This window comes from Balaenoptera physalus (assembly GCF_965194825.1).
Source record: "Balaenoptera physalus genome assembly, chromosome: 3".
Taxonomy (NCBI): domain Eukaryota; kingdom Metazoa; phylum Chordata; class Mammalia; order Artiodactyla; family Balaenopteridae; genus Balaenoptera; species Balaenoptera physalus.
In genome coordinates, this window is record NC_138890.1 from 92597615 (window position 1) to 92621885 (window position 24271).

General features: G+C 35.4%; 1 long non-coding RNA gene across 1 annotated transcript in view; it reads right to left on the reverse strand.

Moving 5' to 3' along the window:
• The window catches only part of LOC309659069, a 506096-nt gene extending 485803 nt beyond the window's left edge, over window positions 1-20293 (reverse strand). The window contains exon 1 of the long non-coding RNA XR_014262564.1: window positions 18579-20293. This is a non-coding gene — a long non-coding RNA (uncharacterized lncRNA). The remainder of the gene's footprint in view (window positions 1-18578) is intronic.
• Window positions 20294-24271: the final 3978 nt, after the last annotated feature.

A 24271-nucleotide genomic window follows, 5' to 3' on the forward strand; every position in this document is an offset into this window, starting at 1 on the left:
CTATTGATTCCTTCTAGAGAATTTTTAATTTCATTTGTTTTGTTGTTCATCATTGTTTGCTCTTTAGTTCTTCTAGATCCTTAGTAAACATTTCTTGTATTTTCTCCATTCTATTTCCAAGATTTTAGATCATCTTTACTATCATTCCTCTGAATTCTTTTTAGGTAGACTGCCTATTTCCTCTTCATTTGTTTGGTGTGGTGGGCTTTTACCTTGCTTCTTCATCTGCTGCATATTTCTCTGTCTTCTCATTTTGCTTAACTTACAGTGTTTGGGGTCTCCTTTTCACAGGCTGCAGGTTCATAGTTCCCATTGTTTTTGGTGTCTGCCCCCAGTGGGTAAGGTTGGTTTAGTGGTTTGTGTAGGTTTCCTGGTGGAGGGGACTGGTGCCTATGTTCTGGTGGGTGGGACTGGATCTTGTCTTTCTGGTGGCAGGGCCATGTCTGGTGGTGTGTTTTTGGGTGTCTGTGAACTTAGTATGATTTTAGGCAGCCTCTCTGCTAATCAGTGGTGTTGTGTTCCTCTCTTGCTAGTTGTTTGGCATGGGACATCTAGCACCGGAGCTTGCTCGCCATTGTATGGAGCTGGGTCTTAGCATTGAGACAGAGATCTCTGAGAGATCTCTTGCCAATTGATATTTCATGGGGCTGGGAGGTCTCCGGTGGACCAATGTCCTGAACTTGGCTCTCTCACCTCAGAGGCATAGGCCTGACACCCAGCCGGAGGACCAAGACCCTGTCAGCCACATGGCTCAGAAGAAAAGGGAGAAAAAAATAAATTAAAAAATAAATTAAGAAAAATAAAATTATTAAAATAAAAAAATTTTTAAAATAATAAAAAAATAGAAAAGAGCAACCAAAGCAATAAACAAATCCATCAATGATAACAATCACTAAAAACTATACTAACATAAACATAAAAATCAGAAACATGTCAGTTGCAGACAGCAAACCCCCAAGTCTAGAGTTGCTCCCAAAATCTACTGCCTCAATTTTGGGATGATTCATTGCCTATTCAGGTATTCCGCAGATGCAGGGTACATCAAGTTGCTTGTGGGGATTCAATCCGTTGCTCCTGAGGCTGCACGGAGAAATTTCCCTTTCTCTTCTTTTTTCACAAAGCTCCTGGTGTTCAGCTTTGGTTCTGGCCCTACCTCTGCGTGTAGGTCGCCCTCAGTCATCTGTTCCTCACCCAGACAGGAGGGGGTTAAAGCAGCAGTTGATTAGGGGGTTCTTGCTCACTCATGCCAGGGGTAGAGAGGGGTACGGTAGTTATAATTGGAATGTGGTGTGAGCCTGCAGTGGCAGAGGCCGGCATGATATTGCAACAGCCTGAGGTGTGCCGTATGTTCTCCCAGGGAAGTTGTCCCTGGATCACAGGGTCCTGGCAGTGGCAGGCTGCACAGGCGCCCGGGCCAGCAGCGTGTGGATAGTGACCTGTGCTTGCACACAGGATTCTTTGTGGCTGCAGCAGCAGCATTAGCATTTCATGCCCATCTCTGGGGTCTGCGCTGATAGCCATGGCTTGTGCCCATTTCTGAAGCTCATTTAGGCAGTGATCTGCCTTCTGTGGGCAGACAGGGAAGGAATGCCCTCTCCTTGTGCCCCCGAAACACTGGTCTCTTGCCTTTTAGGCAGGCCCAGACTTTTTCCCAGACTCCCTCCCGGCTAGCTGTGGCACACTAGCCCTCTTCAGGCTGTGTTCATGCAGCCAACCCCAGTCCTCTCCCTGGGATCTGACCTCTGAGGCCCGAGCCTCAGCTCCCAGCCCCCACCTGCCCTGGCAGGTAAGCAGACAAGCCTCTCAGGCTGGTGAGTGCTGGTCGGCACCGATCCTCTGTGCAGGAATCTCTCTGATTTGCTCTCTGCACCCCTGTTGCTGCACTCTCCTCCATGGCTCTGAAGCTTCCCCCCTCCCCCAATACCCCCGTCTCTGCCAGTGAAGGGGCTTCCTGGTGTGTGGAAACTTTTCCTCCTTCACAGCTCCCTCCCAGAGGTGCAGGTCCCATCTCTATTCTTTTGTCTCTGTTTTTTCTTTTTTCTTTTTCCCTACCCAGGTACATGGGGAGTTTCTTGCCTTTTGGGAAGTCTGAGGTCTTCTGCCAGTGTTCAGTAAGTGTTCTGTAGGAGACGTTCCACATTTAGATGTATTTTTGATGTATTTGTGGGGAGGAAAGTGATCTCCACGTCTTACTCCTCTGCCATCTTGAAGGTCTCCTCAGCATTATTCTTAATAGTCCAACAGAGAAAACAACCCAAATCTCCATCAACTGATAAATAAATTAATAAAATGTGATATAAAAAAAATGTGATATATTTATGCAATGTAATATTACTTGGCTATGAAAAGGGAAGCATTAATACATGGTACAACATGTATGAACCTCAAAAATGTTATAAATGAAAGAAACAATAACAAAAGACTACTTGTTCATATTTCCATTTATATGAAATAGCCAAAATAGGTGAATATATAGAGGCAGAAAGTATATATGTGTTTGCTTAGGGTGAGGAGGTGGGGTGGGTGGAGAATGACTCCTAATGTGTATAGTATTTTATCATGGCATGATGAAAACTTTCTAAAATTGTATTCTGGTGATGATTTCATAACTCTGTGAACATAGGAAAAACTTTAAATGGATTAATTGTTAGCATGTTAACTATATCTCAATAAACTGTTTACATAAAAAACATAGTAAACCTACTTTTCTTTATGATGACATCCCTGAGTCACCAGAGTTAGCTGGCCTCTCTGTTGTTAGAGCATGTTGTCTATGTTGCTATTCTATCATTTTTTTATATTGAATCTAAATTATTTATTTATATAACTGTCTCCTTCTAAAACTGTAAGATTCCTGTAAGTCAGGGCTTTTCATGTGTTCTCTGTACTTTTATCTTAAGCACCAAACCTGGAACATAAAAGAATAAAGGACTAGCTTCTTCAATATTTCTTGAAAAGGTAATATTGTCCTTGCATTTTTCTCTATGAATTTCTATTCTTACATATTATCTGTAGGACAAAATTATTCGAAGGGCTTAAAGAGTCACATGATACTCATTATTCTAGAATATTGAATCTAATCTGTGAATGTGTGTGTGAAATTGTCATTGCACATGTGGATTGTTTCCAGAAAGTTCCTACATGTAATTATTGAAATCTGAAAAAAAGTTGAAGAAATGTAAAACTAGGCAGCTTAAGTGAGAAAACTGTACATTATATGATAGAAACATCAATTATATGGACCCAGGAGTGATTTTTATCTAATTTAATAGAAAAGTAATAATTAGGATAAAAGAGAACAGTATGCCATAGGTCTCCAATGAAAATTTAATTTCCTGTGGTGACTAGCACATCTCCCTAAGCATGAGCCTTTATGAGTCAAGTTTAAGAAATTTATATTTGTTTTCCAATATATGAATGGTATCATTAGAATAAAGTGTAATTTTGAGTGGTTATTCTGCTTTCTATACAGAAGTGTCAATGACCTATAGTCTGTGTTGATATCAATGATCTTCCTGTTTCCTTTAAGTGTTAGAGAATCTCAGTATCTTTTCAGGGCCTGAAGAATCAATCTCCATTTTCTCTTTGCCTGTGATTTACAATGATTGTGTAAAACAAAGCCATTTTTATGATTAGATAGTGACCTGAGGTTATATCATAGTGGAATAGATTCTATAGTTAAGCACTTCTTCCAAACGATCCAGAGATAGTTGTATTTCCATAAACAAATTATTTTCCTCTTATCCTAATTTTTATTTTATCACCACAGAATGCTGGATGATAATATTATTTTGTTTCTAATGTATTAAATTCCCATTCTTTGGAAATTTCCTTAGTTTAATAATTTTGATCTTCATGTCTAAATATCTAAATAAATTTGCCTTTGTTCCCTAAACTGTTTCTCTTGTTTGTACCTGTTTCCTCATACAGTCATTCATTTTGCACCCAAGGTCAGAAAACTTGAACTCAATTTTCATTCTGACCTCTAGTCTCCCCTCCCAAGTACATTTCTATATCTACCCTTCATTACCTCTGGAATATTGCCCAGAATTGTCCTATTTCCATCTTGTGTCTGTTCATTTTTTTTCTACTAAGCACTTTTTTCCTCTGCTATTTCACTTCTCTAGTTTATGATCTTCCTAAATCCACTCCTCTATGTCAGAGACTATAGAGGAACAGGTATCTTTTTTATCATTTTATTTGAAGAAAGTAATTGTTAGCACTTTTATAAAGACACCATGAACAAAGAGTATATTTTGCTCAATAGATTTTGAAAATAAGATAAGAACTTTATTGTAAGAATAAAGAGGAATGAGAAGACATAGAATAAGGAAAACAAAGAAAGTAAGATGAAAAATACAATTTGGTGAGAACAGGATACTTAAATAACAGAAAAAAAAAAAGAGGAATGCATAGTGTAGCATATGAGGGAACAAAGTAAATACATGAAAAGGCAGGGCAGACACTAAATAATTGTACAAGGGGTGGGAAAAAAAGTCCAAAAATCAATAAGAACAGGAAGTGAATAGACATGGGAAAGTTTGGAAAAGGAGATTCTGCTTTTAAAACACATAGTGAAGGCTTTGATTGTTCACTCTGTGAACTCATCAAGAGAGTGCCCCTAAAGCCTTTGGGTATAAAATGCCTTTAGTAGATGGAGTGGAACCAAGCAGCTCGATGTCTGGAGAATGGGCTGCCTGCACTCTGTGCTTTGGCCCCCATAGCCACCACACAGCACACTATTCATAAGTGGCCCCAGTGTTCCCTGCCTCTGAGAAATTCAATGTCTAAGCTTTAGTTAAGAATGAAAAGCCATTATAAATTTTTGTCTCCATGCATATGGATAAGCTTTGGTAATAATGTGTGTCAAAAAAACACTACATAGTAGAACCTAATAGAAACTTTCACATGGTATTGTTTCCACCATGCATAATTCATAGGGACGAAATTAGAAGAAAGGAGGCAGACACTGACTTCCTTGAGTTTTTGTTTTAGATTTTTTTCTGACTTTTAATTGATTCATTTGGAGAAAAAAATGTTTCTCTTGTGCTTTATTGATACTGTTTTGCAGTGAGCTTTAAGTGTCATCCAGGTTTTCTTTCTCAATCTAAAATCATATTTTATATGTTAATTTTACCCTTCATTGTTTGTTTTATGATTTGTTTTTAATCATCATCTTTTAGAAAATTTCATTCAGGATTCAAGAATCATTATCCTTCAGAGATTCTACAATATAATGAAGCATATTTGTAGCACAATATTTTTCTTAAATCCATGGATATTATCATCATATGTATTTTCAAAGTCTCCTGGAATGTCTTCGTGTAACTGAATTAAATATAGTTTAATTAAATTAAGTAAATTAAATTACTCATTACCAGTAATAACTTTAAGCTTTAGAAAGCATTTGAATTGGAAAAGAATTAGAATACCTGGCTTAACAGCTCTAGTGTAGTGTGAAGTTAATTTGCATTATACATATCTTAACCTCTTTTCAATAAATGTGTAGATGGTAGACAGAGAAAGAAGAGACTCTGAAAACCACTCTTAAAATTTATTAATTATAAAAGGCATTTTCCATGGAGAGCAACTGATCTAAAACATTATTACTTATTGAGGAAAAAATATTCAATTATATAATAACATTAAATAATGCATCATGAAATATCTAAAAACATTATTTTCTTAGAAATCATATACATTTCATTATAACCCAATATAAGCACTAGAACTATTGTTGCTAATCCTAATGAATTTATTCTGAGGGGTTTAACTTAGGTAATTTGTTAAAGGTGGGAAGGAATGAATGAAGGCAATAAAGCCAGAATTAAAATTATCGTCTGATCCATTTCACCTGATATTTTTGCTACTGTGAATTTCTAACACCAACATGATTTTTTATCTTGTTTTCTTGGCAAGTAAATATTTATTTATTTATTTATTTATGGCAGGCCAAATAGACTCCACCAACAACTTCTTAAGAAATGTTACATTTTTTTCTAGAATAAAGACATGCAAAAATATGTAAATGATTATCTTGACTTAATTGTATGAATGTAGGTAATGTAGTGTTAGATAATACAATCTTTTTTCTTACCTGATACTGGTAGCATACAAATTCTAAAGACTTAATATATGCTTATCTGTCCTAGTATGCTATCACTTTATCTTAATTGATCAGCTGGTCTAAAACATCCAGTAGATGATATCTATAAGCTGTGAAAGATCAAATATTTAAAAAGATAATGAACTAAAAATACTGCCCCCAGAAAGTCTAACAGACTTTATTTCAGAAAAATGAGGCATTTAAAAGTCTTTGATAGATGCTTGTACCATGGAGAGTACTCAAAAATGAGATTATAAAAAAAAGAGGCAAATTGAAACTTCTTAATAAAAAAAGAGGAAGAAACCAACACGCGCACGTATGCGTGCGCACACATACACACACACACACACTGCAACCATAAAGGGACATGGAAAGAAGGAGAGGGTATAACAGCTTTTCATGAGAAATGTGTCACAAAATCAGAACATGTGGAAATACTTAATAGAGCCAACTTTTTCCCCCATAAATTGAGAATCACTCAATAAAGTACTCAGAATTCCTTACAAAAGTACCACTTAGGGGTATTAAACCCATGCTTCTGGCATCAGTAAAGCATGGGAATGCAAAACTGAGAGAAATTCAGCTTTGATACATTATCTATATTGTTCCAAATACAATATGTGTAAGGAAGTAATCTTAATTTCAGCATACATATAAGAAAGTTTTGTATTTTCTAATACAGAGAGGAGAGGAGAAAAATGGAGCATCATTACCTGTTTAGCTCTTAAGGCCTTTAAGCGTCTTATTTTATTTACAATTCCATTCAATGTTGTGGATTAAATATCTATTCTAGAATTTTAGAAAAATCATTTATATAAATGGTATTAAATGTTAGAAGAGATGCATTAAAATAATTTAATATTATATTACCTCAGCTAATTTAGCTATGTAAATATAATGTGTCTTCAAGTCAGTTTATATATGCATAATTAGTCTTAAAACTATAAAGTGTTAATCAATTTTATTTTTAATAATGTTGCACACCATTTATTTTAATTCCATTGCCTTATATATTACCGAAGTAAAATCTCATTTTAATATGGCACATGGAGCTACTAGAAATTATCCAGACATCTAAAGTTAAAACTACTCTTAAAGAATGAAACTAGCCTATATCAATATGTTAGCAATAAAGTCAGTAATCTGGCTAAAAAAAAAGGGGGGGGGGGACCATAAGTTCAGTCATTGAACAAATATTATTTAAACAACTACACTTTACTGGCACATTTCCCAGCGTATAACAGGAATGAACACCCAGTATCAATTAAGGGAAACTGACTATACTCTTTAGGGTCTTTCGAGTCATAAAGATTCTGTTTGAATCATGATTTTAACTAAAAAAATCTGAGGTCTTAGTATGTATATGAAAGTTATTATTTTACAAGATAGAACACATTATCAAAGTAAGAAGATTTGCACATGATTTATAAAAGTCTAGCATTCTAATCAGAAAAAATTGGTTGTGCGTCCATCACTGACCAGGGTAGAAAGTGACCAGACTTGTGAAAATAAGTCTCTAGGCTATATAGGAGATCTATCAGTATAAAGGAGATGGATACAACCAATGTTCATGGCTTGATGGCATTAATCATAAAGATTGTACAACTTACCTCCAACCCTTGTTATGATTTTCTATTATGAAACAATATTCTGATTTTAATTTCATTTTCCATACAACTTTGGCTAGAGGGAGTGATTGTGAGCCTAAGTATCATGTTATATGACCTACTTTAATGCACTGGCATTCTGATTTTAATGTATTAGTTTCTGAGAGCTTGTTTAATATAACTTTTCCCCCAAGTGATTAATCCACCATTACACAAATGTTGACAAATGAGATTTCTAAATCTACAACCAGACAGGCCCTGGTTTTTCAAGGCAATGCTACACTATAGGACTTTAGAAATGCCCAGTTTGATTCCAAATTCATTGTACAAAGTCTCTATGCACTGTAAAAAAATCCACTTTCACATTCACAATAACCAGAAAACAATTTAGAAGCACTAGAATATTAGACAATGTCTAGCTTATTCCTTTTTTTTTTTTATTGATAAAGTAGAGCCCCAAAGAAAAAACAACCTACATAGTGTGTCAGCAGAAAACAGACAAAAGAGGCAGGAAGTTGCCTTCTGGCTTAGTCACACCTTCCAAATCTCACCTGAGTGCTTGTAACTGGCAGAACTTAATGCATATCTAAGACTCTAACTGCACAAGATTCTGGGAAAGATAGTCTATAGCTTTCAGACTCTGCAGAGGAGAAGTATGAGAGAAGAAAGGAAGAATGCAGTTTGAGTTATGCCATATGACACAGTAATTTTTGTTAATGTTCTAGAGAAATATTTTTATATTTTTTCCATGTAAGATGTGTGAGGATGTTTATTATGGAATTATTTGCAATAGCAGTTAGAACATAGATCTAAGTCCCATCAATAGAAGAAAAGGGAAGCGATATATGGTGGATACATAACATAGACGACTATGCAGTAGCAGGAAGCAACAAACTAGATATGCATACCTCAAGAAAGATAGACATAAAATATTGTTGAGATGAAGAAAGGACTACATGAGATACCTTTCAAAAAGAGCACTTATAGAAATCCGAAAAACTATAAACAGTATGTATTTTATGATATGCATGATTTAATAAAATACTTGCATATATATTCAAGTGTATTTATCAAATATCAAATATATTAGTGTAGACACATATAGGAATGATGCTTATTAAAAATGTCAACCTGGAAACCATAGAGAGAAGGGGATTTTGGTACATATCGTTCCTAGCTCCTCCTCTGTGACAGAGAAGAGATGTTACTTAAACCATGCAATCCAAAACAGTCCACCCTCTGCCAATTTAGCATCCACGCACACCCCCCCTTTTAATCATATCTAATCTTTTAAGAAAAGGCAGCACTATTCCTAATATGATTCAGCTATTCTTAGTAAAACAAAAGATCTACCTTCTTTTTCCCAAAATGCATCTTTATTGATCTCTGAGTTCTAAATCACAGTCCCTCTTCATATTTTAACATATACAGTTTACCCACTGTTACTTCAACTCGATATTAGGTAGGAGGGTAATAAGGAAGGGAAAAATCATTTGATTATTTACAAATATATACTTGTCAGGTAAGCAAGAAAATATTCATGGCTATTACAATACTAGACTCGGCAATATGTGATTGTGTTTAGATTTATATTTTCCTCTTTTCACCATCCATTCCATGTTCTCATTGCTCTCAGCATTTGCGTTTATCATTATTATTTACCGAGAGGGGTACCCAGAAGGGTCTGAATCAATAGGTCCTGCCTCTATTGGGTCCCGAAATGTCTACACAAATATTATCCTACTTGTATGTGGACAGGACATTCTCTGGGGTGTCTTTTAGTATTGCACTTTCCTATCAAATTAAAATTAACATAAAACCACAGTCTAGCCATGCTATAACTGACCGAATTCTTTATAGGACTCTATTCTCCAAGTGGACTAGCTAGCTACTATCCCTTGGAAAATTCTGTCATATAAAAAGTTCAGCACCGATCTTTACTACTGGCAGTTTTTGTTCTTGTTGTTTACTTGTTAAACTCCCTAATAGTTGCAGCCAGGATATCCTTGGTGAGAATAAGAACGTACTGGTGTGATCACGTATAACATTAACCTTTGTTACAATGACAGCTTATTCATAAGCCAGTTATTCAAGAACTGGATGGTGGAGGAAGAAACTGACTGATATCCACAGAAGATGTTATTTTTGTCCATCTGATTGTTAAAAACTTCCTCGGCAATGGATTTCTTCTGGTGAATGTTTACATGAGACATGGATGTAATTATACTCTATCTTTCAAGAGACCATGTGCATATTTTTAACCCAAATCTCCAATTTTTCAATTATTCTCCTTCAAGTCCCTGACCAATCAGCCAAACTACTATCAACTGCTCACAAATCAGCATAGATCCATATCTCTGAGCACTTCTCCTCCAAGCAGAATGAATGACCAGATGCAATGCCTTAATTCCTTTTCCCTGGGAATACATTCCTTCCCTACTGAGAAGTTATACTTCTTCAGCGATCACCTCCTGAATGTTGCCAAAATACCACGTGGAATTATCTGAAAACCACTCCAAGTATTGTCTTTCCACTTATGTCTTTGTCCACTGGAGAAAGGTAATCGCCCACATGGCTATAGGTGGGGGATGGGGAAGAAGTGAGTGAGTGAAATTTGAGCCATATCTCATGCAAACTACTTGTGACTCTAGAATTTGTTCTAAAGTTATCTTAATTACTCTCACATGATATTTATATACGTTTTTGCATGCCCAACTTTATGATTTGGTGGGTCAGACAATGTGAAGAGCATCTCGGGATGCACAATACCATGATGTTTGTTGGTGAAGGATTTCAATTATCTTTTGGGACTGTTATCAAAAAGAAAAGAGTGAAGAGGGCATACATTTTTCCAAAACTCTAAGAAAGTACATGTTAATTTTCATATTGGAGAATCTAGACGTCTCATACATCATCTCTATCAGTCATAAACATTTCAAGTACGACTGGATTTGCAAGACCACATGACCAAGTGACAGAGGATCGTTTGTGGCAGTGTAGACTTCCATTAATGCCATTTCTTTCTCCTATAAAGTTGCTCAGTAAATGAACTAGAGCACACACTCACATGTGTGGTACAAGTTGCTTCCAGAATTCAAAACAACTCACCAAGTATCATTTCCCTTTTTTATTTTTAGAGGGTACAAGTTGCAACATATTTGTCTTTAATTGTCATGTAATCTCAACATGATGTGGACCACTAGACTGTTATAAATTTAGCTGAGGTGATAAGCCCTTAAACCTTGGGAGATTATATTGCCTACCCTCTGGCACACATAAATAGTAACAAGGTTTCTAAGGTATTTTATTTTTCTTGCTCACCAAGTCCATTCAGCATGAGGTCATCAATACAGTGGATCAGAGTAAGACTGAGTAATGGAAAGGTAATCAATATCTGTAACAACTAGATCATGACAGATGTGGGGCAGTAACATAGTTCTGCTCTAAGATTAATGAAAAAACACAAAAAAGACAGCATACTCAAGATTAATAGAAGAATACCAAGTACTATTAGAGGTATTAATTTGCTCCTGTAAAGAAACCACATCTGGAATACAGACGCAATTGGAAGAAGTTTCTGAAAACCTACTTTAATTCTTCAGGATATGTATTTCTTTTGCTCTGGCCAAATAGGTGTTTGACCAAGAATGTGGATGTAATATCTACCCTTGCATCTTTTAGGTTTTTGATTGTGACATCACTCTCTGCAGGTCTTCCAGGATGTGGTATTATTTTTGGTATACTGTTTTGGTAGGAAGAGGGAGTTCCAGGGACTTGAGCTTAGCGTTTTTCATCCCCATAGTCCACACTTCATTTATCATGGAACTAATGTGGGAATTATGACAGTTGTAGAATTTATTTGTTCATATTGTGCATCTAAGAACTGGATAAAAACCACAGAGTAAGTTACGTGACATATCAGGCACACTATAAAATTGACCAAGACAAAATCTCAATTTGTTATATCACTACCAATAGCCCCTACTTCTACTGGTGGGCCAGAGCAGTGTTTCTGGTTCCAAGGAATTAATTTCGGTTCAGAGTCAGTGCCAAGAAATCCCTGAAAAGTTTTTGATTTTTCCTTTCCCCCAGAGAAATTCATCCTGGCAAATGGGTTCAGATTCCCTTGAGGAAGGCTGGGAGTGTTACACTGTGTAACTGTGACAGTATTTCAAGGTCATTGCTGAAGTGGTACTTGTGCCTTTCATGGTAATCTGGGTTAGAACTGGCAAATGAAGTACAGGTCCATGACTGTCTCACTCCAGTGTCAAAGAGGCCATTACTAACTTCAAATCTAATCAGAATAGAAAGCCAATTATAGATTTTCATTTTTGAAGATTGTTTTCCCTTAAATAATTTCTGGTAGCTAGAGATGTATATCAGTCTGTGTTCATTTAAAAGATTTTCTATTGATTAGAAATGCCAAATATTTTAATACATGGGAAAAAGTATTTATTGTCATTGAAAAAGCTGGGGGAGTGAAGGTGAGAAAGGAATCTTAGCTTGTTAGTGAACATCTCAGTGCTAATAAGCTTTGACAAAAATAACAGTCTACAGCAGCAAAGCAGGTGATTCACAAGGGTTCAACCTGAAGAAGCAAGTATCTTGAGTCATCCCGTAAGTATGGCTGCCGCAACCTCTGGAAAATAATGGGTTTTTCTTGGAAGATTTTAAGCTCAAACCATAAAGGGAAGGAAGTTATGGGAAATGTGGCTCCCAACACTTCTGTAATTGAGAGAAGCCCTTAAAAGTTGGTAGTGATGATGCTGGGTTAGTAAGCAACAATTCAGTATAAATATAAAATATTGTCCAGAGGACTTTATAATCTGTTTGAATATATGGGATGATGATTTTCCATGTTTGGATATATTTGTTTTTTCTTAGAACTGATCACCTCATAAAATTACCAATGGATTCTGAATTCCTCTAGAATATGCACTTTAAGAGAAGGACCTTTTGTTTTATTTATTGATTTACTTTATAACACAAGTGCCTATTATATAGTAGTTTAGCGATAGATAGATAGATAGATAGATAGATAGATAGATAGATAGATAGATAGATAGAATCATATACATGAAATTATATCTATGTAAAATTCTGATAGTCTGAATATATTTCTTTATACGAAGTTTACATTTATCTTTGTAACACTCTATTCTTTCATTTCTAGATCTAAGCCTTGGCAACATACAAGGTAAGTCCAATCACTTTTCATGATGTCATCCTTTTAAATATTTAAAGACAATCTTCCTGGATCTAGTTCACTGCAGGCTAAATATCTCAGTTCCATGGAAACATATCTCACATGACATGATTCCAAATTACCATTCTAATGATTTTTCCTTTAAATAAGCCAAAGTTTGCCAATATCTCTCTTAAATTCTTATAAATCAGGGTGTCTAGAACTAAAGGGGTTAGTTCCAAATTGTTTCAAGAACTAAAAGGATTAGTTCCAAATTTTTTCAAGCAGAGTATTGTTATTATTCACTACATACATACATACACACCCACACACACACATATGGGCAACCACTTCATACAGCTGTTTAGTACTGAACATACTGTCATGTAAAACCCACATATGTTTCAGAAATGTTGCGCATAAGCCACACACACCTCTTTCTGTGGATTTGCTTTGACTTTAACATCTCAAATATATAAGAATTCATTAATCCCTATTAAAACATTTACTTCTAAAAATGTGGCAGTGAATTTTAAGCTAAATTTTCTTCACAATCCATTGCAGCATTCAGATTTCCTTAGCCATCTAGGTTCTTGGTTGCAACAATGAGAGAAGTCAGTTATCAGCATTCATACCCATGGTAACAAATGAAACAATGTCTGACCCTATCTATTTTGAAGAGTAATTGTGCACAATATGGTTCTCTCAACAGTAGAGGAAGCTCAGGGAAAATGAACTTAAAATTAACAGGAGAGCAAAGGAGCTTCAGAGCAAAGAAATTAGGCTTTATCAAATGAAGTTATGAAAAGAAAAAGAGAAAAAGATCTTGTATATTAAATTAAATTTTACAGAAGCTAGAACAAGCAATTATTTTGGCTAAAATAATAGGTTGGGACTGTGAAGCACTTTTTTTGGGGAATCTTGTGAAAAAATCCATAGTCTAAGCAAGACACAGTTTTATGATAAAATATCTACCTTATGTTACAACTATTTATAAATATTTATATACCTTTTAATGAAGTATGGGCGATGTTCTCTTTCAAACAAGATGTCTATTTTTCATTGTTTCAAAAGTTTTTTTTTTAAGCACACCTAAATGTACTTGTTATAATAAAAGTTTTCTTTTAGTCAACAGAAAGGCCAAACTTGAATTTCCATTGAGAATATTGCAATTTACAATGAAGTATTTGGTGAATACACTCATCACATGGCAATACTCAAATGTCTCATATATGGGTCTTTGGTGTACCATGAAGATAAACAGCCAAAAAAGTTATAAGAAAGAGAATGGCCTGAGTGTAAGGCTGGCTAAAAGAAATGTTCAAAGACTATAGGTTGGCGATTTATTGTTTTAATAGCACTTGATGATTTGTCAGACTCTTTTAAAGGGCACTTCTCTTCTTTCTTAGAATATGGCAGGTTGCAACCATAAAATGTCATGCTTCCAAAATGCACAGAATTCCCACTGATACCCTTGATCTAATGGAAGGTTTCCAGAGAAAGAGAGTTTTATATTCTATGGCCTATTTATACCCCAATGTCCATACCTCCACAGAATAACCTATTCATAATATCACTGTTAGTTTTTAGCTAAAATTCTCAAAGCTCATATGAGTTAAATAAGGCCTCCCTAGAAGCAGCAAATATGACGGCAATGACATTTTCAACCTGAGAGGTGAACCGGTTGTATTACAAATAGCATTCTCCTATAATTAACACTCTCATTACATGTTTTACTGCATATTTTCATAGAATATTTTTCAAATAAGTTATTATATTCCTTTCCATAAAGCACTATTATAAAGTTAAATCTCTATACTTAAATATTTTGGATGTATTGCCCTGTCTTGTTATTTTTGTTTTTCTCATTATGTCCCTAATGCAAGAGAAGTACAATAAATTTTTTAAAAACCTGTGTATAACTAAAAAAGTACTACTAAGGAAAGGTTGAATGATATATTGTAATTCTTTGTAATAATGTATTGTAATTGCAAATTTTATATCTACACATGTATAAACATAAATGAAAAAGATGATATACTACTGTATAGCACATTCCATAATTATCTATTAAGATAAAATTAATACATTTTTGGTAAATTGGAAATGACTGTTGTAAAAATTAAAACATAGAGCCAGACATCCAGTTTCTGGCTCTGAATGTAAGGGGCTTGGAAGTCACCACTCTTTCCCAACAACAAGTCAAAGGCTAAAAGGACAAAGGGTAAACCACTGGTCCCAGGAAAGGAGAGACAAACAGACAAATACAGCGAGCTATGGTTTACCTGAGGGAGACTCAAAAGAGGAACCAGTGCCGGAGTAGAAAAACTTGAACTGTATTGGAAGAGTTGCTGGAGGTTAAGTGTGAACAACGTGGAAAGCTGAAAACTCCAGATGACACAGTCATAAGTGGGCCCCCACAATATTGTGAGATTTACCTCCAGGAGTTCAACCAGGTAGGTTCTCAAAGTAAATATTAGAGAAAAATCCCCTGAGGCTTTAAGCAAGAGGAGAGGAAAATGAACAATTTTGAAATACTCCAAAGCACTTTGTTCTTCTTAACAAGACCCACCCTCAGGGGAAACTGACTAACCAGACCTTAACCTGCTGGGGTAGTATCAGAGCCTAACAGCTGAAAGAAAGGAAATAACCAACTCCAGCTGGCTCTAGCTCTCCTCCTGGGAGAAGGAAAATACCTAACTGCAGCTCATTCTAGCCATCCTGTTCTGCCTAAGAGGGGAGAAAAAAAACTGAGAAACTCTCGTGAAGTTCACAAGTCCAGAGGCACAGACTCACTAAAAAACTTAGACCTAATTGTAGGACTATAGAACACTTCCCCTCTGCCCACACCTCACTTACCACATTATTAAGGCCTATTTACAGCAGTAACTTTTACCCAGTACATCATGTCTGGTATCAAGAAAAACTTACAAGGCATACCAAAAGACAAAAAGCACAATTTGAAGAAACAGAGCAAGCATCAGAAACAGATATGGCAGAGATGTTAGAATTATCAGACTGGGAATTTAAAACAACTACAAAGAACATGCTAAGGGCTCTAATGGTTACGGTGGAGAGCATGCAAGAACAGAAGGGTAAGGTAAGCAGGGAGATGGAAATCCTAAGAAAGAACCAAAAAGAAAGGCTAGAGATCAAAATCACTGTAATAGAAATTAAGAATGACTTTAATACTCTTTTTAGTAGAATGGACATGGCAGAGAAAAGAATCTCTGGGCTAGAGAATATATTAATAGGATATCCCCAAACTAGAAGGCAAAGAAAATAAAGACTGAAAAAAACAGAACAGAATATCTAAGAACTATGGAATGAAAGATATAACATAACATGTAAAGAGAATACCAGAAGAAGAAGAAAAGAGAAATGGATAGAAGAAATTTTTGAAATAGAAATGGCTGAGAACTTCCTCAAATTAATGTCAGACACCAAACCACAAATTCAGTAAGCTCAGAGAATGTCAACAAGGATAAATGCCAAAACAACTACACCTAGAGAAATTATTTTCAACCCACAGAAAATCAAAGATAAAAAAAAAAATCCTGAAAAAAAGCCAGAGGAGAAAAACAGCTTACCAAAGAACAAAGATAAGAATCACATGAGACTTCTCAGAAACCATGTAAGCAAGAAGAGAGTGGAGTAAAATATGAAGTGTTGAGGAAAAACAACAAAACACCAACCTAGAATTTTCTACCCTGCAAAATTTTGCTTCAAAAGTGAAGGAAAAATAAAGATATTCTCAGACAAACAAAAATTGAGGGACTCTGCTTCCCATAGACCTGCCTTGCAATAAATATTAAAAGAAGTTCTTTAGAGGGAAGGATATAATATAGGTCATAAACTCAGATCTACATAAAGAAAAGAAAAGATTTGAAAAAGAAAATAATGAAGGTAAAATGAATACTTTCATTTTTAACTATTTCAGGCAAAACCTGATAGAACTGCAAAGAGAAATAGATGAATCTGCTATCATTGTTAGAGACATCAGTATCCCTCTATCAGAAATGAGCAGATCCAGCAGGCAAAAAATCAGTAAGGACGTAGTTGAATTCGACACCATTAATCAACTGGATATAGTGAATATTTATAGACCATTTTATCCAAGAACAGCAGAATACACACTCTTCTCAAGCACACATGGAACGTTTGCAAAGACAGACCACATTCATGAAACATACTCTAACAAATTAAAAAGAATGGTAATACAATATCTGCTCTCAGAACACAATGGGATTAAATAGGAAATCAGTAACAGAAGGATAACTATAAAGTCCCAGAAAACATAGAGATTAAACCAAACACTTCTAAATAACACATGGATGGGTCAAAGTAGAAATCTCAAGAGAAATATAGAAATTTTTTTTTAGCTCACAGTTTTTTTTTTTAAATTGAAGTATAATTGCTTTACAGTGTTGTGTTAGTTTCTGCTGTACAACAAAGTGAATAAGTTATATGTATACATATATCCCTTCCCTCTTGGACCTCCCTCTCATCTCCCCCCCATCCCACCCATCTAGGTCATCGCAGAGCACAGAGCTGAGCTTCCTGTGCTATACAGCAGGTTCCCACTAGCTATCTATTTTAAACATGGTAGTGTATATACGTCAGTCCTAATCTCCCAATTCATCCCACCCTCTCCTTCCCCTCCTGTGTCCACATTCCCATTCTCTAAGTCTGCGTCTTGAAACTAATACATAGAGGGAAATTATTGCATTGAATGTATATTAGAAAATAAAAAAGATCTAAAATCAATCATCTGAGTTTCCACCTTAGGACACTAATAAAAGAAAATAACTTTTATCTCTAAATAGATAAATGGAGCTTACTATGGGCATGAATTCCTAACCTTTTAAAGCTCAAAAACGTGTTATAGATGTGGTATATGCAATGAATATGTTCATAGAGCATGCATGTGCATGTAAATATGTGCATATATACAACTGATTATAAAATACATAACTGTAATATTTTGATATAATAAATTTCAACAGGCAAGAGTCAAATGATAGAAACAAATTTGAAAAGGTGTTAAATTTAAAAAACATATTTGTGCTCTTCCAAAATATAGCAGAGGGAGGAACACTCCCAAACTCATTCTATGAGGCCACCATCACCCTGATACCAAAACCAGACAAAGATGTCACAAAGAAAGAAAACTATAGGTCAATATCACCGATGAACATAGATGCAAAAATCCTCAACAAAATACTAGCAAACAGAATCCAACAGTACATGAAAAGGATCATAAACCATGATCAAGTGGGGTTTATCCCAGGAATGCAAGGATTCTTCAATATACGCAAATCAATCAATGTGATACACCATACTAACAAATTGAAGGAGAAAAACCATATGATCATCTCAATAGATGCAGAGAAAGCTTTCGACAAAATTCAACACCCATTTATGATAAAAGCCCTGCAGAAAGTAGGCATAGAGGGAACTTTCCTCAACATAATAAAGGCCATATATGACAAACCCACAGCAAACATCATCCTCAATGGTGAAAAACTGAAACCATTTCCACTAAGATCAGGAACAAGACAAGGTCGCCCACTCTCACTACTATTATTCAACATAGTTTTGAAAGTGTTAGCCACAGCAATCAGAGAAGAAAAAGAAATAAAAGGAATCCAAATCAGAAAAGAAGAAGTAAAACTGTCACTGTTTGCAGATGACATGATACTATACATAGAGAATCCTAGATACTACCAGAAAACTACTAGAGCTAATCAATGAATTTGGTAAAGTAGCAGGATACAAAATTAATGCACAAAAATCTCTTGCATTCCTATACACTAACAATGAAAAATCTGAAAGAGAAATTAAGGAAACACTCCCATTTACCACTGCAACAAAAAGAATAAAGTACCTTGGAATAAACCTGCCTAGGGAGACAAAAGACCTGTATGCAGAAAACTACAAGACACTGATGAAAGAAATCAAAGATGATACAAACAGATGGAGAGCTATACCATGTTTTTGGATTGGAAGAATCAACATTCTGAAAATGACTATACTACCCAAAGCAATCTACAGATTCAATGCAATCCCTATCAAACTACCAATGGCATTTTTCACAGAACTAGAACAAAAAATTTCACAATTTGTATGGAAACACAAAAGACCCCAAATAGCCAAAGCAATCTTGAGAAAGAAAAACAGAGCTGGAGGAATCAGGCTCCCGGACTTCAGAGTATGCTACAAAGCTATAGTAATCAAGACAGTATGGTACTGGCACAAAAACAGAAATACAGATCAATGGAACAGGATAGAAAGCCCAGAGATAAACCCACACACATATGGTCACCTTATCTTTGATAAAGGAGGCAAGAATATACAGTGGAGAAAAGACAGCCTCTTCAGTAAGTAGTGCTGGGAAAACTGGACAGGTACATGTAAAAGAATGCAACTAGAACACTCCCTAACACCACACACAAAAATAAACTCAAAATGGATTAAAGACCTAAATGTAAGGCCAGACACTATAAAACTCTTAGCGGAAAACATAGGCAGAACACTCTATGACATAAATCACAGCAAGATCCGTTTTGACCCACCTCCTGGAGAAATGGAAATACAAACAGAAATAAACAAATGGGTCCTAATGAAACTTAAAAGCTTTTGCACAGCAAAGGAAACCATAAACAAGATGAAAAGACAACCCTCAGAATGGGAGAAAATATTTGCAAATGAAGCAACTGACAAAGGATTAATCTCCGATATTTACAAGCAGCTCATGCAGCTCAATATCAAAAAAAAAAAAAAACCCAATCCAAAAATGGGCAGAAGACCTAAACAGACATTTCTCCAATGAAGATATACAGATTGCCAACAAACACATGAAAGAATGCTCAACATCATTAATCATTAGAGAAATGCAAATCAAAACTACAATGCGATATCATCTCACACCAGTCAGAATGGCCATCATCAAAAAATCTACAAACAATAAATGCTGGAGAGGATGTGGAGAAAAGGGAATCCTCTTGCACTGTTGGTGGGAATGTAAATTGATGCAGCCACTATGGAGAACAGTATGGAGGTTCCTTAAAAAACCTTAAAAAACTAAAAATAGAACTACCATAAGACCCAGCAATCCCACTACTGGGCATATACTCCGAGAAAACCATAAGTAAAAAAGAGACATGTACCAAAATGTTCATTGCAGCTCTATTTACAATAGCCAGGACATGGAAGCAACCTAAGTGTCCATCAACAGATGAATGGATAAAGAAGATGTGGCACATATATACAATGGAATATTACTCAGCCATAAAAAGAAACGAAATTGAGTTATTTGTAGTGAGGTGGATGGAGTTAGAATCTGTCATACAGAGTGAAGTAAGTCAGAAAGAGAAAAACAAATACCGTATACTAACACATATATACGGAATCTAAAAAAAATTTAAAAAAAGTTATGAAGAACCAAGGGGCAAGAGGGGAATCAAGACACAGACCTACTAGAGAATGGACTTGAGGATATGGGGAGGGGGAAGGGTAAGTTGGGATAAAGTGAGAGAGTGGCATGGACATATATACACTACCAAACGTAAAATAGATAGCTAGTGGGAAGCAGCCGCATAGCACAGGGAGATCAGCTGGGTGCTTTGTGACCACCTAGAGGGGTGAGATAGGGAGAGTGGGAGGGAGGGAGACGCAAGAGGGAAGAGATATGGGGACATATGTATATGTATAACTGATTCACTTTGTTATAAAGCAGAAACTAACACATTGTAAAGCAATTATACTCCAATAAAGATGTTAAAAAAATTTTTTTTGTTAAAGAATGATGAACTAATTGCATTCCACAAGTAGTGGAATCAAGGTGAAACTGAAATAAACGTAAGAGAAAAGTAAAACTGAATTCCTGCCTTTGTTGAAAAACTTACGAAAATGCAAATTCATTTTTAAGATTAGAAATGTATATTCAAATCTATCTCTGGTATGTCTATTTTAGTTCCGTTTTATTGTTTGTATTATTAATGCAGTTGAAATAAAATGAAAATTACTTGTTTTGGAAGAATACTAATTTTTAATTCAAAGTCTGCCAATACTTAATTACACTGATTAATGTATTTCTTTTTTTAGCTTAGATTAGTCTCATCTTTGCCATGATTTTTATCCAATTAAAGGAAGCATGTGATAAACTAATTTTTATCAGTAATTAATCTATAATGAGTCAACTAGGTTAGCTGTGCATAAGTTGTAGATAAGGTTTTAATTTATGCACTGCCTATCCTCTGCTAAGTATACACTATAAAACCATAGTTTACATAGGCAAGCACTATTCAGGACATGTTTTTGATCATATGAGCATAAGTGTTAAAAATATGGAACCTATTTGCTGCTCATTAGAGGAGAGTTATGAGTCTTCTTTACTCCACAAATCAAAGGCAACATAAACCTGTCTTGAGTAGTTCTGCAACCTACTTTACAGTGTTTCTGACATTTACTTTGCTTATAAAACAGAATTTTTGGCTAAATTAATGCTTCACATTTACATAACCTGACTAATTGTATATCATGTGCACCTTATCCTTTCAAGGTTTTCCTTATTTCTAAGAAAGTACAGACAGCTAAGAATAGCAATGGTAATCATCCTGTATTAATTTCTTACTGTACAATAGGCTTTATTTACTTGATATATATGGGAATGCACTGAGGCTCAAGTATGTAAAATAGTAATTTACAAGATTACCAATGAAGTTTCCAAATGATTGTGAATGTATCCTGGGAAATATATTCTATTTAGCCAACATAATATTTGGTAAAACGATAATTGTAAGCATTTAAATTAGGATGTGAGTTTGTATCTTTAAAAAATTGTCAGATCTGCCAGGACTGGGTCCTCATTCTTGCAAAGGACTGCAGAATATCTACTTATTTAGATGTTCCCATACAATCTGTTTTCATCATTGTGCCAGCATCCTGGTCCTCACAGATGTTTGTAACTGTTAAACCAGGACAAGAATCTAGATTTCCTGAATACCATATCATCACTCTTGTTATCACAACATGCTGCCTCATGTTATGCAGCCTGGCCATGCTCTTTGGAAAGGTAATAGGAAGCCCACAAGAAGAAGAATGCTCAGTCTCCAAAGGAGCTCATGTCATTCAATTGCTATTAGAACTATTCCTTTTGTCCTTCCGCTTCTTCATATAGTCCTTCCTTTTTTTGTACCCTAATAAGGTATTTATATATACTCTTTAACTTGTCATATAACAAATGTTTTTGCTAGTTTATATTGAAAGGTATTGAACATGGAGAATTACCAATTTGCCAGGTTATGTAAGGACTGGAAAGAAGACTCTAGGCTCTGCCTCCAGTATTGACTCCAAGAACCATACACCAGAACTTGCCCTTAAGGGAGCTGCTCTATCTAATACAATTAGAAACTGAAGAATCAGGAATTTGGTGATCCAACTATTAGTTTCCAAACCACGTTGCCCCTGCGATACCTGGGGACCAGGAAACTACCTTCCAAACTGTTGAATCCAATTAACACACTACTTCAGCCACAATCCTTACCAGCAAAAGGAATATCCCATGCCATGAAAGAAATTACTAGCACAAGAATTGGCTAAAGAATAGGAATATTCCCCACCTCAGAAATTCCCTCCAAATCTCCTGCTACATGTTTGCTTAATGCGAAGCTGAGCCACAATCCAAATCCAAGCTGCAAAGAAATCTGGGGAATGTATTCTTTCGATTTCTGACATCCAGCACGCAGTGAGTTTTTACTACTTCAAGTTCCTTCCACTGCAGTGGCCTCTACGACATCTAGGAGCTTATTAGAAATGCAGAACCTCAAGTTCCACCCCAATACTACTGAGTCACAATCTGAACTTTAACAAGATTCCCATTAGATTCTTAAGCATATTGAGATTGAGAAAGAATGCAGTAAGTCATTCTACAAATGGTTTTGAAAGGATAGAGTGACTCAATCAGCCATATCTACCACACATGCCTACAGACCACTGATGTCACATACATGAAAATTTTGCTGATTTTTTTCTTAACACCTTAAGTTATTTCAAGATGATATTCTTTTATCTTTCTAATTATCAGTATCATTTTATGGGTCAGGACTCTATAAATTTCACACTACAGAAGCCCAATATAATAGGGCTCAAGCAAAAAGACACTAAGTGTGCGCAACCTAGCTGCAAACATAAAAAAACTGGCAAATGACATCATAAGAAACCAGTCCCTTTTTGTATCTTAGTTATACTTTCCTGTGTTTTGCTTTTATTCTCAGATAGTTTACTGGTAATTGATTGAATAGTTGCCAGAAGCTCCAGCTTGAAAATCCCAGGGGAGAAAGATTTCACTTTCAGAAATTTAAAGTAAAACGTATAGGGCCAATGCTATTTGCATTTGGTGGACTGAATTTAAGTCACATGCCCATCTCTGAAACAATCTCGGAGGCCAGGAGGATGTAATATTCATGCCCGCTCATAGAGTGAGCAGCTAGTGCCAACCACATCTAAAGAGAATTGCTGATCAAGAGGAAAAGGTGGTTCTACAATGGGAAATCTTGGTGCTAGTATCAGAAAATAATTTGCTGAGCAGTTAAAAAAACCCAATAATAATAATAAATGCCCACTACATTATTTCACAGTAATTAGTTATGACTATTTACTAGTTATTATGTTTTCTCTCCCTTTGACAAAAAAAAAAATTCATAGATTTAGGTTGGACTATGTGTAGTTATCACTCTGGAGAATTTTGCATAGATGTAGATTCAGGCAGCAATGTGAGTTTTTTTAGAGTTTAGTTTTATATTTCTATATATGTGAGTTTCTTTTATTCCTTAAAAATGACACATGCATGAGCAATTTCAGGGAGTCAAATATTGACTTAACATGGCAAAATAAATCTTTTCAATGCAGTATTGCCTCTACTATGTCGGATAAGAATGTTGAACATATGTCTTTGTAATAAAATAATTCAAAACATTTTTGTACCCTTTGAATCTAAGTCAAAAATATACCAATTTTCACTTTCCCAAGGATTTAATTCAAGCTTAAAAGTTATTTTCTCCTCTGTATCAAATGCTGGTCAGTTCCTTACTTACGGGAAATCATGAAAAACATAAATTGAAGAAAGAATTGTAAATATTGACTCTAAGTCCATAAAAAAGTTCAACATTCCAGAAAATCATTTTTGTCCATATTAAAAAATATCCTCTATTGCATTATCTTCAGTATACAGCCCTTCTAAAGAAGTGTCAGACTATTCTTCAGTGAACTGAGTTCCTTAATGACAGAGTAAATGTAGAATTTTCCTAGAATTTAGCCTGCAGTTATACAAGTACATTTATATCCTACTATATTCTGAGTAAACAACATTTA